A 17,361-nucleotide genomic window follows, 5' to 3' on the forward strand; every position below is an offset into this window, starting at 1 on the left:
ACAGAAGGGAGCGACAAAGCGGGTTACAGTCCGCCATCTTTGATCCGGATTTTGAAATTGTCCGCGAAAAGTCCAGTCTCCCGCGCGACAGTATAGTGCCAGTCCCCCGCGTGATATGAAATGGCGTAAGTTAGATTGCCATTGATTGGATCGACCGCGGTCAAACGTCTCAAATATGCAAAAAAAAAAAAAACAAGAAAAGTTCTTCAAAGATAGATAAGGTTTTAATTTCCACAGTTCAAAGTTTGATACATTGCCGGTATCCTGGCGATTTACTAAGTTTTTTGGAACTTAATTAAAAAAGTTCTACGTGTTTGAAAATAGCGATATGCGGACTTGTCGGCGCCATTTGTCAAAGCTTTGGTTCCAATGCGGAACATTTAAAAAGTAAGGGACGGACCATTATTTTCTTGGAGGGGGGGGGGGGGGATGAAAAATTTTCCTCTGCAAACTTTTTTTTTTAGTTTATGCACCTCTGCAAGCAACTTTTTCCCCCACGAGCAACTTTTTTCCTCTCGAGCAACTTGTTGCATTTTGAGCAATTTCCAGACCGAAGATCTCCGAAGATTATCCGAGTGTTGTTCAAAGACAATACGAACGTTTCCGAAGATTAACGAAGTTTGCCGAAGACTTTCGAGGAACATCTGAAGACATTTCAACTTTCGGTTTTGTAATGTTTTAAAAAACATTACAAAACTCGTCAGCAAACATGACGTCACTGTGATATTTCTCAGTTAGAGAAATCCTTGTATTTAAAAAATTTTACCCTTAATATGTTATTTAGATAGTTCTTTTGCTGTAAAATTGCATAAAACTGCTTATAAATTAATCTCAAAGGGAAATTAGCATATATTTAGATAGATAGACATATATTTGGAGCAACTTTCGAGCAACTTTTTTTGTCAGAAGCAACTTTTTTGGATTTTTGGAGCAACTTTTGAGCAACTTTTTGAAAAATTACGGGCAACTTTTTAGGAAATCTCGAGCAACTTGTGGAAAGCCCTAGTCTTTCCAGGCCCTGCAAACAATTTTTTTCAATATTTTTCATCCCCCCCCCCCCCCCTCCAAAAAAATAATGGTCCGTCCCTAAAGAAACTCGTTTACCTGAGGAAATGGGAATATGTTTACACTCAGGAACTATTAATTTTATCTTTCCTTGCTCATACAAACACTTCATAATGAGCGAAATTCCCCGAAATAGAAAGAAAAGCTGCCTATGACGTATGACCGCGGTGGATTGATTGATTGCTGATTACCCGCCAAATTTGGACAAAGAATGTGCACGTGACCACGAAGAAGCGGGAGTGGTCGTCCCGTCCCAAGGTTGGTTGTTATGTTGATTTGTACGCTGTTGTTCATTTCGCCAAGGCGGAAATTGATAGTGTTTTCCTCATTTTACGCCTGCTAGATCGCTTGAAACCGTGGCTTTATTAATGCAAGTGTGATGTGGTGTCTTGGAAATGGGCACAGGGAGCGCATTCCGTTTTAAAGAAGCCGGAGGAAGCAAAGAATTTCACGGTGCGAGTGTTGAGGTACTTGTTCAAGGTGATGTTTCTGAGCGTATCAATGTCTTGTTCATCTGCGACGAGTGGGGATCCTCGAAGGGAGGTCTGTCGACTTTCAACAGAGAGTTTGCAGTGAATCTGGCTAAAGCATCACGCGAAAGTCTAAAGATATACTGCTATGTTTGCAAAAGCAGCGAGGAAGACAGACAAGATGCGAGCAAACAGGGAGTGAATTTGATCACCGCTCGACGTGTCCCAGGATCAAGTAATCCCACAGAGGGGCTGAAAAATCCACCGCCAGAGATAAAACATCTTGATGTCGTTGTGGGCCATGGTCGGAAATTCGGCGGTGCTGCTTATTTAATTTCGGACAGGACAAAATGTAAGTGGATACATTTCGTACACGTATTCTGTGAAGACCTGGGGAGATACAAACTGGAAGAAGGCGCCGTGTCCGATGCAATTGCAGAAAGCGAAGAGAAGAGTAAACAAGAATTAGAGCTTTGCGAAGCAGCCCATCTTGTTTTCGCTGTCGGCGCTGAACTTCAAGAAAAATACATACGACGTATTCCAGAGATAAAAGCTATCACTCCTGGGCTTTTAAAACCGTTTTCTGTCAATGAAAGACAACCGCACAGCAGTGTTCTAAAGAGTTTCCGCGTTTTCACGTTTGGTCGTGGAAGTTTTGAGGACTTTGAACTCAAGGGATATGATATTATTGCCAAGGCAATATCTACACTTGAGAGAAGGTTTGAATGGACTTTCGTTGGCTCTCCACAAGGTAAACAGAAAAAACTACAGAAGTGGTTTCTCAACGAAACGAAAATAGCAAAAAACCAACTAACCATCCGTGGCTATTGTGACTATGAAGAAATCAAAAAGATGTTTCGTGAAGCTGATGTAATAGTCATGCCATCCCGCACAGAAGGCTTTGGTCTGATTGCCCTGGAAGCAATTTCGGCTGGTGTCCCTGTGCTTGTTTCCAGTGAATCTGGTCTGGCTAAAGCCTTAGAGAAAGTGAAAGGTGGGATGTCTGTGGTAGTTAACTCTGATAGGCCACAGGACTGGGCAAAAAGAATCAAAGACTTATCAGAACAAAACCCAGAAGACAGACACAAGAGTGCTCTGCATCTCAGAGAACAGTATGGAAAGATTTATAACTGGGAAAATGAATGTAAGAAATTTGAGCAGATGGTTCACGAGTTGGTGCAGAGGCCCGACAAAGCTGTCCCCGTAAGCTGTGTATTGAAAGGTTTGTTATTTTTTATGTTAGTCCATTGAATTTCCTTTGTCCAGTGCTCTTAGCTCATGTTTTTACAAGTGGCCTTTTGCTTTCCTTTGTAAAAGATTCATTGCCAAAACTGAAATGTTTTCAGTGTGGGACTAATTTATGTCTGGGATAATTTATGAACGGGATTAGACTGTTCACAGCCTCTCGATTTTTCAACGTAAAAATGCAAACTGACGATGACGGATGTACTGTGAAAAATAAAAAAGTCGTATTATTTTTGAAAAATGCAAACGTATTGCAAGAGCGAGTGATCGAGCGTGAAGCACGAGCCCACAGGGGAGGGGGGCGGTAAGCGAGCGAAAGAAAAATAGAGAGACTGTAGACATCTTTGAATAAAAGTGGAAGTATTAGACTCCTCCCCTTGTCATCGCCTTTTAATTTACAACTCCGCCTCTTGACCTTTCAATTAAATCGGACCAGTAAAATCTGAGCGGTAAAGTGCTTGCTTAATTGACTACAAGTGTCTACTACTACTGTGGTGACAACAACACATGAGTTTTTATTTCGTTGTCGAGGATGTTGTCTGAGATGACTTCTTCAACCCCCAAAAAACCTGCAAAAAGAGGCAGAAAGCCGAAAACAAGCGGTCCCTCCAATTTTTGTAGAATATACGGGTTCCCATTTGCAATTGGCTTCAGGAAAGACATCGTACATCTCTGCGGAAAATTCATTTGTTAAGCCAAAACGTGAAGGTGTTTTTACGGCAGACGTATTCGTCGATTTGCATAGAATTGCAGTGCAATAAGACGAATTTCGTTCTGGTTGAAATATTGAATTTATAAAGAAATCTCTAGCACAACCGATAGATGGTGTAGTATCTCCTACAAGGCAAGTTGATCGTGACGAGCGATTCAAAAGAATGTCACGTTTGCCTCACACGTCTTCGGCGAGGCAAAAGTTATGCCGAAGCCAGTCAGTAAAATTCCAACTACGTCCTTCGAGCAAAGAAGGTGGCAAACAGCCTCTTTCTGCTCATCTTTGAGCAACGAAGCGTTTGGAAATTTCTCAATAATTTCTCTTGCAATAATCGATCCATCGCAACTCTCAGCATGTCAATTGTGATGAAAACTCGAGGAAACTGCAAGTCACAGCCTGCAAGCAATCATGATTGGCCATGCATGGTCAAGGTGATGACACTTTTGCAGCCTTTCAACCAATGGTAATTTTCCGTTTCTGGAAAAGCGGGAAATTCAATATTTCCAAAGATGTCTACAGACCCTCTTCTTTTCGCTCCCCGCCCCCAACCCCCTTGCTTTTTCTGTTTTGCGCTGGCATCCAGTTTTCTTGCCATTCTCACCGTGCGGTCATCGATAGAAAAAACACGAAAAAATAGAGGGCTGTAAACAGTCTAGAATGGGAGTGACAATTAATGGCCAAACGGTTAGTGCATATTTTGGGCTCCAAATCCAGTAGTCTGGGCTTGAGCTCTATCTGAGGTGTACACTCATAGTACCTCTCTTCACCAGGGTGTATAAATGGACCAGTAAATTTAATGTTGAGAGAATTCCCTTATTAGACTAGCATCCCTTCCAGGTGGGGAAAAAAGTATAGTATATAAGTATATACACAATAAGTCCTGGCCTGATGGTTCACTTAAGGGATATGAAAGTAATTTTATGCCATTTATTTATACATTTTTTATGAAAGTCATTCAGTTCACATAAAAATTGGTACATGCAGTGGTTTTTAAGTTATGTAAATGATCAAGCCACCAAAAGAAACAATAGAAAATGAACTACATTAACTGGTAGCTACGTAGTTATTCTGGGTGCACTTGTACATGTCCTGTCAAATTCTGCTTCAAATTGTTTTCAGTGGCGCGATGGCCAGCAGTTTTGATTCAATGATCATTATGAATACAAAATGATCATCACAAGGTGTCAATAGCCATCACTTTAAAATCCAAACAAGTTACAACGCAAAGTTCTTGGTCCGAGGAGTAACATGAAATAACTACAGAGCCACCTTAAGTGACAAATATTCACCTTTTTCAATGTCATGTATGTCGATCCGGCTATATATGCTAATACACCCATGCCACCCATGTATAATGTACATGTTTGCAGGCAAACTGATTAACCCAGTACATTAAGTACAATATTAATATGTATAAATTAAATTATGATAAATAAAAGTGGACCAGTAAAATTATACTGACTTAATTATTATGATGTTTTACTTTATCTTTTTTACAGATCAATATGGAAATGTGACTGTACAGGTTGAAACAGTTGTATCTGTAGATAAAGAACTTGCACAGACAAACAGAGGTAGGCGTAATGCTAATAGTGCATACAACAGCCTGTGTTTTAATATTGCATTTTTCACATAAAAACTCAGTGTTTCTGAGTTTCACATAAAAACAGTTGTGTTTTTATGTAAATGCAAATAAGTAAATTATTTATGTAACGTGTTTTGCCTTATCCAGCTCTTCAAACATTGTGCGCTCAGCTCATCACGATCAGTCATTTTAAGATTGCATAAATCTATTTCTGGATATCCTGGGAAATTGTCCTGGGGATGCCCATGTACGCTGTGAGATATCAATAGCAATCGATGACAATCGATGTAATTAAGGAAATTAAGTACCGGGGGGTTTGGGAGGGGGGTTTGGGGTGAGGTGGATGGCACCAAAACCATGTGCCTGTGATATTTGATGTTGCCATGGCAACATCATAATTACAAGCAATCATCATTTTAACATATTTCTTTATAATTTTCTTTTTAGTTTTTTGAAACATAATTAAACAATTGGTTTATTTTTACATTCCATAAGCATTCTGGCTTGGTCTTGCATCAATTTCCATTTTTTTGTGACTTCAAAGAAAATGGTGAAATCCTAGATGGCGGATCCAAGATGGTGGCTTAAATGACAGCCAACAAAAATTATGTCATCTTTTAGAGTAAGCGACAGGCTTTCTACTCAGTGCAAAATAATTTTGTTGCGCCTTAATATAACGAAAACTCCAGGGAGGGGTTCCATCCACCTCTCCCCCCCCCCCCCTCATTGCCTTGTATGATGGTGGGGTATGAATTTGCTTGTACGTCCAATGGTTAAGTCTTAAATGTTCATAAAGCTGGAAATGACCACATAAATTTATCTCATTTTAGCTTTTTGATTTAGTCAGTAATGTACATTAAATTTATGTATTGCAGTTGTACACATTATATTGAGGGCTAAGTTTGTAAACTAAGCTTTTTTCCAGGCCGGGGAGGGGGTGGGGGTTCTTTTGTAGTTATTACAAACATTGAAGTAATCTTGTACAGGGGTACTGGTGATAAATTAATAAAAACACTTTTCAAATTAATTTTGTTCTCAGATCCAAGTGGCAATACAGATTCTTCCACCCCATTAACTGACAGAGGAGCAAAACAGAATAAAGAAAGACACCCCCTAGTAACAGCTGGTGTGTGCAAAATGTTTTGCTGAAGTTCCACAAATATTTAGTTCTACCTTTAAACTTTGAAAGGGTGAAGATGTCATGTTCTTTATGCAGAATGGTTTATTATTCTATAGAAGACGTACTAATTGTATTAAGTTGTACATGTTATGGTGGGGGGGGGGGGGGAGGCATAGAAAAGTGTTTCTACATTGTAGTTATATCTGAAGTAATCTTGTACAGTGGTTACATATTAATAAAAAATACAAATTGATTTTAAATGTTTCTCAGTTTCAGGTGACAATACAGTTTCTTCCAGCCCTCCAACTGACAGAGAAGCAAAACAGAATAAAGAAAGAAACTCACTAACAGCTGGTGGGTGCATAAATATTTGTTAACTTTTTTAATGTACATGTATCTTGTTGTTATTTAAAGGTTTAGTCTGCTCAATTATACTGACTGATTTTTTGGTTGATCTCCATTCTTCTCAGATCAAGGTGGAAATACAGTTTCTCCCTCCTGGTCAACTGGCACAGGAGTAAACATGAATAATTATAAAAAACAAAAGACATCAACAGGTAAGTGTATAACTACATGAATACATGTACATTAATATGTTATATGTGTAAATATTATATTGAATATAGTTGCTTGCAGTAATTATAAGTAACTGGTATGCATGAGCAATGTGTACATATGTCAGGGCCCATATATATTGCAATCACTTTAGCTGGGCCAAATTACAGCTTGCCCTTCATGACAGTTAACTCTCAAATTTTTCCTGCAGCCAACGGCAGTTTTAAAGTCCTTGTGTAAGTTATCATTTTTGTCATAAAGTTGTATTCTTGCAAATGGCTGCAGGGCTGTGCCCTTGTCCAATTTGGGTAAATGAGCATGAATTAGTGGTTGGGACTTTACTTTTTCAAGTCCAGTGTCATTTTAATTACTCATTATAATTATTGTGTTGCATGTCAGATGTGCATGTCTAGAGCCAGTACAATGACCAGACTGATACACTTTTCATTTTTCTCAGATCCAGACAGAAATCCCAAAACAAAACAATCAGATCTAGAATGGAACAAAGAAGGATCATCAACCACAGGTAAAGTACATATATATATTTATTATATAAACATCAGTGAAATACATGTACCAGGAAATCTTTCGCGCAAAAAAATCATACCTTCACACGAAAAAATAACCTGTTATTTTCACATGTGAAGATATCGATTTCGAAACATTTTCTGACAAGTTTGCCCAGTTTCAATGCTGAATGAGCCAAAGAAAAACGATATTAAGTCGAAATATCTTCGGATCTTCCTCTGCAATCTTCGGATATCTTCGGAAAAGTTTGGAACATGATCGGAAACATTCGTACGACCTTCGTATGATCTCGTGTTCAAATCGATATCCCACTCATTCGCTGCGCTCACTCGTGAGATATCGATTTGAACACTCAAAGATAAATTTCATATTATCTCCAAGCAACCATGTAATATCCTCTATACCTGCATGCCTTCGTAATTTCTTTTTATTTGTAACTTGTTTATTTAAATTGATTGGTATATATTTTCTTAGATCAGGACAACTCGGATTAATATTAATCGGATTAATATTAATCCTTATGATTATTATAATCCAGTAATAGATTATTATAATCCAGTAATAGATTATTATAATCTAGTAATAGATTATTATAATCTATTACTAAGGTTTGAGCCGTGCCTTAATCTATTAAGATTAATATAAATCTTATGTAAGATTAATATTAATCTTAATAATAAATCTCAACAACGCAATCCTAGTCCAAACACTTATGTCCAGGATTGAACGCAGGTATTGTGTAATGAGTACTTCATGTTTGACTGTGTTATTTGACAATCCCATATTACTTCATATTTGACAGATTTTGGTGTTTTTTGGTGAACATTTACTAATGAGGACACTTTGTGATGCCTGTTATGAGGAACGTGCATCTCATTTGCGTTCAATCTTGGACATATCTGCGGGATTATAATAGAGATTAATATTAATCCGGATTATAATATTAATAATAATCTAATCCTTCCAATTTTTTGCCGTGCCCTAATCTATTACTGGATTATAATAATATATTACTAGATTATAATAATCTATTACTGGATTATAATAATCTATTACTGGATTATAATAATCCTATTATAATCTACTATTATTATAATCCGCGGATTAATATTAATCCGACTTGTCCTGTTAGATGTAACAAGTAATGAAGTGATGGTGATATTTGGATCAGTGATAATTGAATTTTTAAGTACACAAAGGCATTTACTTTTTAAATAAAAAGTTAATTGGCCAGCACAATGTTTAAATAGTCTGATCTGCATTTACAATGTATGTTAGATTCTCTCGTTAATAAAAGTTTGTTTGTCTTGATAGAAAAAATGAATTGTTCCTGGGTCGCGGATTTACACATTGCCCAGCCTATACTGTCTGTAGAAAATAATAAAAAGTCGAATTGAATGATTCTTGTGTTCAAGTTTTGTCAATAAATATTTTAATGTACATTGAGTATCCGCTATGTTGTCAATTTACTAGGATGTTCAATCAGTGTTTAAATTCTGTCTGACTTTAAAAATCGATCAAGTCACAGTATGTCCATGTTCAATGACACAATTCACTATTGGATGAGAACCTGTGAAAAACCTGTGAAAAACCTGTGAAGAAACATGTGAAAACTTGTAGTTCACAGGTTTCTTCACAGGGTAATTCACAGGTTTTTCACAGGTTTTTCACAGGTTCTCATCCAATAGTCATTACGGCTGTTACCGATCACACGCGCCCTCCAACGACATTTTTTGTTTGAAAAATGAGTTTTGATGGACGTCAATCATCTGTTTCCATCGCCAAACACATCGACGAGACAAGTAACTTTTGTTTACAGTTATGAATGCCGCCCGGAGTTATGAGCAGTCACGACTTCGAAAGACTGAACATAGTGAAATAAACATACTAGCCGGCTCAAATATTTTTCGAAAGATGGCTTGGAATGTAGAAGACGAAAGCTTGGTTAATTTACCGAATATTTGCAGCCGGGAGTTTTGAACACCGATAGTACTCAATTCAATTCCGAGCCATCCTCATTTCAGTGTCATTTGAGTTTGGTCGATTTTGTCTTCAAAATACCCAGACATAACTTTTAGAAATTCGGCAGGAAAAACCGTTTCGTCTTCACAGTTTCAGGCCGTGTAAATTCGGTCAATAAATTTATTTTGAGTCTATTTTGTCTTTATTCCAGGCCGTGATTCGGTTAATGTATTTTCGTTGTGTCCGTTCAGCCTTCAAAATTCCTGGCCGTAATTTGGTAGATATATGCACTTACCTCCCGTCCGTTTCACCTTCCTGGCCGTCATTGGGAAAATATATTTTACAAGTTAAGCTGGCTGCATGTAATTCGGTAAATTTATTTACCTTTCAAAACTCCTGGCCGCAATATAAATTAACCAAGCTTTCATCTTCGACATTCCTAACAGTCTTTCGGAAAATATTTGAGCCGGCCATAAACTGGCCAGTAAGTTTATTTCGCTACGTTCGGTCCGTTCAGTCTTTCGAAGTCATAACTGCTCATAACTCATTCATAACTGTAAACAAAAGTTACATGTAAGGCTTTGCATTGTCTTGTTGATGTGTTTGGCGATGGACTGGCGAATTGAAACTGGCGCGAAAAGCGACCATTGTTGTGGAAACGGATGATTGACATCCATCAAAACTCATTTTTCAAACAATAGAAAAATGTCGTTAGAGGGCACATGTGATCGGTAACAGCTGTAATGCAGTTTTTAATTAATTTATTTCCATTATCTTTAGACACAGATCAAGCTCCAACTATATTTTTTGATAGTGAAGGAGCAGCAAGTAACAAAGGGGGAGTGTTGCCAACAGGTGCGTTTGTGTGTGCATGGTAGAGGGGGAGGTTTCAGATCAGCAAGGTCTTATGATGTAAATGGCTTGCCACCCTACAAGAGTACAATAAAACAACAATAACAGCAAACAAACAATGCCATTAGTCCCCAAGACAATAATATATTAGCATTTGGGAGGCGCGATGGCCTAATGGTTAGCCGCTCTGCTCCGAGTCGAACGACCCGGGTTCGATACCTGGCCGGGGCGCTGCGTTGTGTTCTTGGGCAAGACACTTTACTTTCCCAGTGCCTCTCTCCACCGAGGTGTATAAATGGGTACCGCCGAATTTACTGCTGCAGGGAGTAACCCTGCAATGGGCTATCCCATCCACTGCAGGTGGGAGTAGCAATAAACCTAGTTGCTTAATGCTACGGAAACTGGGATAAGCTCCGGCTGTGTGGGCCACTTAGGCTAGGACAAAGACTTTACCTTTTTACCTTTATTTGCTACTTTAGAGGACCAGTAGAATTTCGAGCTTAATGCATGCAGCTGTTACTCTACTGGCATGGTTGGAGGGGTGTATGTTTTATGCTAATTAAGAGTTAGGCTGAGTCATCACCTGACAGCTCTCATTGCTCCTTATGGAGCCAAAGAAGGGGTGGGGGACTTACAAGAAAATGTTGGGGACACTCCTTGGAATAAACTTTGAAAAAGGCCCAAAGATGTGTATACCAAGCTCTGGTTAGAGAGACCTTGTTGGGAGTATCCCCTGTTGTTTGTCCAAATTTAAAGATGCCCCGTTTGGCTGTTTATTGCACTTCCCCTCACTGTCGGTAGTTGAATTGATGAAAAATTGCTTGTCGTTGCCAGAGTTTAGAGTTTCCAAAAGGGTGGTCATTAATTTGTCACAATTTTATTTTATGTGCTGTTGCTACTTTTGGGGCCATCTCGCTTGTTGGAAATTACCCTGGCAGGGCCTCGTCAGAGGGTGCTGCTTAATTTCATTTTTTAATAATTGAAGTTCCTAACAAATTGTGAACTGTTATTTCAAATTTTAATGTATTGTATAACAAGACATTGTAAATGAAACTTTTTGTGACTGGAGTACTACCGTCGCTTGCATCTAAGTGTGAACGTGCCGCTGAAACATGGTCTAATTTGGTATCAAAGGTGACATGTTTGATTGTCAATTACATTTGAAGTTTAGCAGACCGTAACACAAACTTTCACACTCAAAATGCTCATGATCACCATAAACACTGAGTCGAGGCCAAACTTTACACTAGAAGTGATCCAAGTAAACTGACCTGCAAATCCATATCGACACAAATCAGGATCAAATTTTTTGGGAGGAGTCTCTATATCATTTTTTTGCCATTTCAAAACCGGTATGTGTTGAACTTTCGGCGCGAAAGTTGCCGTTACAGTCAGCCAAACTTCAAACGTTGATGACCAATCATGCCACATTTGATACCCAATTACATCATGTTTCGGCTGTTTTGCCGTTACAGTCTGCCAAGCTTCAAACATTTGATGACCATCATGCCACGTTTGATACGCAATTACATCATGTTTCGGCGGCACATGTTTAGATGCAAGGGACGGTATATTTCACACAGTAAGTTTTGATGAACACATTAGCAGTCAACTTTATTTTAAATACATGTTGGTCTTGAATTCTGTATGTCAGGGTTATAATAAATTCACTTTGTTTTCTTTTAACATCTTTATCATTTAATATCATAATTTTGTGTATCAATCTCTAGTCAGAAAATAAGATGGGTTTTGCAAAAGGTTTTTAGTTACCTATGAACAGGGCGATTTGAACAGGTTATTTTTTGTTGTCCTATTTTGTTTAATAGCATTACAGGCAACATTATGATGATGCATTGTTTATTCTCCTTAGATTCAAACAAAAATACATCTTCACAAACCTCTTCAGAGACAAACAGTAACAAAGAAGGAGCGTCAGCAACAGGTGCATGTGTGTCATATGCTGACATTGTAATTAATTAAGGTTTAATTATTCACATTATTCTATACCTTGTTGTCACTATCTGTTTTCTCATTGGCTAAGAGCATACAGTTAATTCTACCGTGGCCTAACAGTCAGTGTGCTGGACTCTGGATCCAGTGGTCTGGTGCAGTTGCTAATAAACAAGCTCATTGTTTGTGTTCCTGGACAAGGGGTGCTTTACTCTCACAGTGTCTCTCTCCACCCAAGTGTAGAATCACCTTTTAATTTATACTTAAAGAGAAACTATTAGCAGTGGCAATCAGTGCAACTTGAACCTATTCTATACACGATTAAATGGAGGAAAAAAACTGAGTGAAACTTGTTACTTATGATCAAGGCAGTACTATATCTCATTGCTGTGAAACTCAACACTTGCAAACTTGAGTGATTTTCTATCTGATATGTACAAGTAAAATATACTACGACTACAAATGTTAACCATGCAAGTCCACGATGGTGAAAGTTTGCCGATGCACTCTAGGTATTTATTTAGAGAAATAATATCTAAATTTGTGACAATAATCAGCCAATTAAATTGAGGGAAAATCTTTATCGAAAGAACCCTAGTCAGCCTCGCCTTTTTTTTGTTTACATACAAGAGTTTTGGTTTTACGGGGACTGTGTCTACGCGTAAGAGATTTCTGTAAGACTGTTCAAGGAAGTTAAACATACTTTTCAGCAACACAACTTACAGCAATGCAATAAGGTTTTGCTTGGTGGCCATACAAAAAGTATGCTCGCTTCGATCAACTTCAGTGGTTTGGTTTATCAATGCTGTAAAGTTTTGGTTATAAGTTAAAGACTACTCTTGTGTTCACTAAATTAAGAAGGGTAATTTAGCGAGATGTTGTATGATACAGCTCCAGGGATGTTTTCACAAGTCAGTTTTTCGCGTCAGCTGGGCCACGTCTATTGCATCTCCGTCATCTCGTACAAAAAGCACTCGTCTGTATCTCTAATTTTAATTTTTATCAATTATTTTAGGCAGCGAATTTGTGGACAAGGATAAGAATGAATGGAATTCACTTCATTCTGCGGCAAGGGACGGCGATGTTCCCAAAATTAAATCCTTGCTTTCTCGTGGATTTCCCATTGACTCCAGAGATGATCACGGTAGAACGCCACTGATGGTTGCTGCTTACAGTGACAAGCTACAGAATGTGGAGTATCTGCTTGCAAGAGGCGCTGATCCATCATTAGAAGACAATGATGGATGGAATTTGTTACATTGGGCCTCAGGGGGTGGCAACCCTGATATAATGGAGTTAATGCTTAGTCATGTGCCTAGCATTGACTCAATAAATAACAAGGGTTCCACAGCACTGATGATAGCTGCTAATGGCAAGCTACAGGCTGTGGAATATCTGCTGGTAAAGGGTGCTAATCCATCATTAGAAGACAACAATGGATGGAATTTGTTACATCATGCCTCGCGGGGTGGCAACCCTGTTATTATTGAGTTAATGCTTAGTCACGTGCCTAGCATTGACTCAATAGATAAGCAGGGTCTTACGGCGCTAATGAAAGCTGCTTATCATGGCAAGCTACAGGCTGTGGAGTATCTGCTGGCAAAAGGTGCTGATCCATCATTAGAAGACAACTTTGGGTGTAATTTGTTGTATTGGGCCTCATTGGGTGGTAACACTGCTGTTATCGAGAAGATCCTCTGGTACGGAGTCGACATTAAATCCAGAGACGAGGATGGTTCAACGCCACTAATGATTGCTCAAAAGGAAGGTACAAAATCTGAGACAGTGACGTATCTTCTTAGCAAGGGTGCCAAGCCTTTAAGTAAACTAGAGCTAGTAACAGAATAGTTCTTCTTGTTGTGGGCCGCATGACTGTGTGAATACTCAAAATTATGCTTAAGTTGAAGAGGTGAATAAACTGCTTTTAAAAAACTAATTTTATCTGATTGCATGGATGAGCAGCTGACACATGAATTGTCAAAATACAAAGTTCAAGTTAATTTATCTTGATCAACTGCAAGTATAAACTTAATGACAATATGATTATTATCACTATTTTCCTGTGAAGTCCCAGGTTTAATTGTCACGCAACGCATCTCGTGAGCGTGATGATTTTATTATTATTTATTTTTATGACATTATACGTTGTCCATGTCAAACTTTGCATTATAACTTTTGGCTTTGATGCGATGACTATTTAACTTTAGGAGAACTTTCACCTATCAATTAGTAATATGGTAATCTTCAATTAAAAAACACAAACACATCCAGTAATTAAAAACATTTTGCTAGTATATACCAGTATTTTCACTCAATACTTTGGTATAATTGTACTATTGTAGTATTTTTTATCACATTAGGTCAAGATGAAAAGCCAATTTCTCCCACTTCCTCAACTGCCACAGGAGCAAAAGGGGAGTCGTCAACAGGTGTGAATCTTTAGTATTACTTGGTGATTCCCTTGTATTGCATTGCGTATCCTTACTGCGCAGAATTTTACGCTTAATTAGCACGTGCACACAAACAAATTGGCCACTTTTTTCTATGTGGCTTGGCTTGCGAGAGAGACAAAATCGTTTTCTCGTTAAACAAATTCGGTGACCTATCATTTCTTCTCTTAGTTCGAGAGTAGCGATCAAATTCTTTCTATAAAATGAATACAGATCAAATTCTATGGCAGAATAATACACTATCACCAAAAACGTGTACTTTTCTAGTTCTCGCAAAGGAATTATAAAGGAATTATGTATTATATACGAGGTCTTCCTGCTTCTAAACTAATATGGTGACCCCCCTTTTTTATTTCAAAATTTAAGTAAGGTAAAAAACCAACTGGCAAAGTTTGGTGGAAAATCTATGAGCAGTTCTATTTCACGTGAATTACCTTAAACTCTGTTCACCACCAGCTCCCTGCTCGCTCTTTGAACTGCCCTCTATCTAACAAGACCTCTAGAGCTCAGTGCAACTTTTTTTTATCTTTTATCCCCATGTTGAGGTAACCTTTAAAACCTTTAAGTTATGGGTGTGATCTGCCACTGGCTTTTCTTTTTATACTCATTTTTTGTGGACATGTATTATTATAAAACAGCAAAAAAAACTCAACAGTACAGTGTGTTTATCGTATTTTTTTTTATGTGAACTAGCCAACCCCCCGTCCTCCCTTATATTGTACCTTGAAGGAAGGGCGCTTATTCGGGACAGGGTTTTTTTTTATTTTTATTTATTTTTTTTTATTCATTTCAATAGAAAAAAAAATACACACAGAATAACGTAAAAATAAATAAGTACAATAATTGAAAAAAAGAAAGAAAACTTACAAGTATAATATAGTTATTAGCACACTAGATCTTAAATTAGAAATTACAATACATCAATACATCATCGATATTAATACACGCTATTACTCATCCTACAGTACACTCTTATTTCAAATAATTCGCTTTAACTACAATTAAATTTTTCGAAGATGTATTTAAATTTTACATTGGCTAAGAATTCATTTAATGACAGCTTTCCATTCAATAATTTCTGATTGTATACATAATATTTTGCATATAAAAAGGTGAAGTTTAACTTTCTAATGATATCTATTTCTTTGTTTATGTTATCCTTGTCCTTACCAAAAATTAATTCAGTTGGAGAGAGGGTAAGAGAGGTGGCATTTTCTTTATTAAACCATTTTATAACCTCTGCGAAGAATAATTGGCTCCAATTACAGTTGTAGAAAGTGTGAATTATGGAGTCATTCAAATCACAGTATGGACACTTTGCGTCCTCTGCCACACCAAAGAGAAATAATTCCTTTTTGGTGACTACTATTCTGTGTAAGAGTTTGAAATAAAATTCCCTAAGCTTATTATCTCTACATACGTTTCTTACGCGACTAAAAAAAGGTTGTAGAGATGCTTGACCAATTTGCAAGTCTCTTTCCCATTTGGAGGTAGCCTTCGGTTCAATTTGTTCTTTATTTACGAGGAGCCGATAGTAATCTTTGTTTTTCATTTTGGTTAAGTTGATGGAGGTCTCTGGGGAGAGGTGAAACATAGTGCTAGGGACAGGGTGCTTATTTAATTTTTTGAGAAACAATCTAACAATAACAGAAACCGTAACAGTTAGAAATTATTATAAGTTCAGTTACTTTTAAAATAATTGTAAATTTCAGCAGTAAATATATACATAAACTGTGCGGTGAACAGTCAGGAGTTTATCTAGTTGGCGTTAAAGACTTCAGTAGGGGCAGTTATCCACAATCGGGGCACTTATTAGAATAGGGGTGCTTATAAGAATGGGGGCGGTAATAAGAATGGGGGCACTTATTGGAATAGGGGCGCTTATTTACAAAAACACATTCGTAGGGGGGCGCTTATTTGGAAGAGGGGGGGCGCTTATATTTTGGAAGGAGGGCGCTAAATCAAATCATTACGGTATTCCAATATAAAGGCTTATAACTGCAAGCTACCTAAGCTAGCTGTAGGCTAATAATTATAACTTTCATTTAAGTTAGCAGCATCCATTTGAACTCAACAAAAATTTATTATTTATTTTGCTGTTTGGCTAATTTGTGGTGGGCGGCGCAGTGACCTTTAATGGTTAGCACACCCGACTCTGGATCAAGCAGTCCAGGTTTGAGCTCAGCTGAAATCATTGTGCTGTGTTCATGGACAATATGCTTTACTCTTTACTCTCATTGTGCCTCTGTCTGTACCAGTGTCATTATGCTAAGAGGGAACCCTGCAATGGACTAGCATCCCAATAAGCTCCAGCAGTATGGGTCAACTGGCTTGAGGCCTTCCCGTTCTGTTAATCATGTCATACATATGTAGCTAATTAATGATTAATAATTAATGATTAATGACATGATCAGTGATGATGCATTGTCCATTCCCACCAGATTCGGATAAAAGTACAGCTTCACAAACCTCTTCAGAATGTGGACAAGAAGACTCTGCAACAGGTGTGTTGAAACATAACATGAGCAACAGTGCTGTTTAAGTACAGATGCAGCCAATGAGGGGCCATTCATTTTAAATGAGCAAAGGAGTGGTGTGGGGACTGGGGGTTTACTGGTGCAAAAACGGCAGAAGTGATTTTGGCTAAAAATAAACATTGCCAAAACAACTCCAAAATTCGTGTGCAGGTTTGTTTACATAAGTGAAACAATATTGTAATGAATTTATTTTTGCTGGCTTTTGCTCCGTTTCTGAGCAATAACATAAACATATCGAATCCAATAAGCGCCGCCCCCGAATAACCACCGCCCTCGAATAAGCGCCGCCCCCAAATAAGCTCTGCAGTACCAATGCGGCGATTTTGGGAA

At 38.0% G+C, this 17,361-nt stretch overlaps 1 protein-coding gene across 1 annotated transcript in view; it reads left to right on the forward strand.

Moving 5' to 3' along the window:
- The window catches only part of LOC144665183 (uncharacterized), a 320,693-nt gene that overhangs the window by 189,555 nt on the left and 113,777 nt on the right, over positions 1-17,361 (forward strand). The gene's annotated exons all lie outside the window — the stretch shown is intronic.

The sequence above is a fragment of the Oculina patagonica genome, chromosome 9 (assembly GCF_052425735.1).
Source record: "Oculina patagonica isolate OP01 chromosome 9, crgOcupat, whole genome shotgun sequence".
Taxonomy (NCBI): domain Eukaryota; kingdom Metazoa; phylum Cnidaria; class Anthozoa; order Scleractinia; family Oculinidae; genus Oculina; species Oculina patagonica.